The 1,657-nt window shown below is 40.7% G+C and overlaps 1 protein-coding gene across 1 annotated transcript in view; it reads left to right on the forward strand.

The window, feature by feature from the left end:
• LOC109376431 (cystic fibrosis transmembrane conductance regulator) overlaps nt 1–1,657 on the forward strand; it is a gene marked incomplete at its 5' end in the record, with an annotated part of 146,425 nt that overhangs the window by 130,415 nt on the left and 14,353 nt on the right. The window lies entirely within an intron of this gene.

Below are 1,657 nucleotides of genomic sequence, written 5' to 3' on the forward strand. Positions count from 1 at the left end.
ATATATATAGTCAGAGGATGTAAAGTACAGCATAGTGAATACAGTCAATGGTATTGGAATAGCTATACATGGTGTCAAAGAGGTAGTAGACTTGGGGGGATTATCACTTTGTGAGGGTTATAAATATCTAATCACTGTGTTCTTTTGTATACTTGAAATTAACAAAAATTAAAAAGAAAAAGATGAGAAAACAGGCAGGCAAAGTGACTTGTATTAGATCATACTCCATACTGGCAGATCTAAACCCAGCACTCCTTCATTTATCATTTGTCATTCTTCCTTAAGTTGGGATTCATCATTCATCCAAATGTGTTTGTTTTGTTTGGCCAGCATTCTAGGAGCTCAGTAAATATTTCTTGAACAAATGAGAGAATGAGTTGAGGCTGATGATGCATCTGGTATTGGCAGTGGGGACACAGAAGTAAAAAATACTGGTCTTTTCCCTAAGAAACTGACAGTCTAACAGGGGAAAGTTGCACACATAGCACAATGGCCCGATATCTGGCCGCCCTCCAGGATAATCAGAGATACTTGGAAAGGCATGTCAAGGTGTGCAGGGAACTACAAGCTGTTTGTGCCACTGGAAATAAGAGTAGAGGGGACTCGATTCTGGTTCCTTAAATGTCACGTGAGAGAGCTTACGAAGAGAGCTCAGGAAGTCTCATTCTGTCAGGAAGAGACTTAAAAGAGAGAAATAAGATGGTAAAACCTGTATTTTAGAAGGATCCCTAGGGTGTTTGTTTGGTGAACTGGCAAATTGACAACTTGGGATTTACACTATGATGCTTAAGAGATCATGGTGGTCTGGCCTATGTTTGCTGTAATAGGGTTAGTGAAGAGGAGAAGTGTTTAAGAAGTATTTGGAAGAAGTCTGGAGCTGGAGGTAAAGATTTGAAAAATCATTAGCTTATCTGTGGTAATGGATACACTAAGAATGAATGAAATCTCAGGAGAGTTTGGAAAGCTGCGGGGGGAAGAGGACTAATATTCAAGGGACAGGAGGAGGGAGAGTTGCCCACAAATGATAATAGGCAGAAATGGTCAAAGATTGCGGGTTTCTCCTAAGTCTAGGAGTAGATATTTGAAGAAGGAAAACGCTCTCTTGTGTGAGGCAGAGAAGACAACAGATGCACGCTACTTTTTTGAGATTTCTAGATGAAAAAGGGGAAAGATATTGAATAGCAGCTAAGGGAGAACCTGGAGGCAAGTGAGGGCTTTGGTTTCTGTCCCAAGCTGGGAGAGACTGTAGCACATTCATAGACTGAAGCCAATAAAAATCAAGAAGTTAAAGACAGAAAGAAACAACACAGGTTCTCTAACTCCCCACCCAATGTCCTTTATTCACATTCTCAGCTACTTGGATCTGAAAGTTTTATGTGTGAGTCCTCCGGGATACATCAGAGGAGTCCTGTTGTCTAATAAATATGTTTTAATTCCCTACCATTGCAGAAACTCTTTCCAAAATCAATGAATTCTCATATAGTGAGATTGCATTACTGAGAACCCAGTCAAGGAAGGGAGTGTCATCTGCAGTACATGTCACGGGCACACAGTAAATGTCTGTGAACAAACATGCTGATGCAGGCCACCTCGGAACTCATGGCCCAACTCCTGAGTCTTTCTAAAGCCATTGTCTTATTCTACCCATATTACAGTT

The sequence above is a fragment of the Hipposideros armiger genome, unplaced genomic scaffold (genome assembly GCF_001890085.2).
Source record: "Hipposideros armiger isolate ML-2016 unplaced genomic scaffold, ASM189008v1 scaffold_1130, whole genome shotgun sequence".
Classification (NCBI taxonomy): domain Eukaryota; kingdom Metazoa; phylum Chordata; class Mammalia; order Chiroptera; family Hipposideridae; genus Hipposideros; species Hipposideros armiger.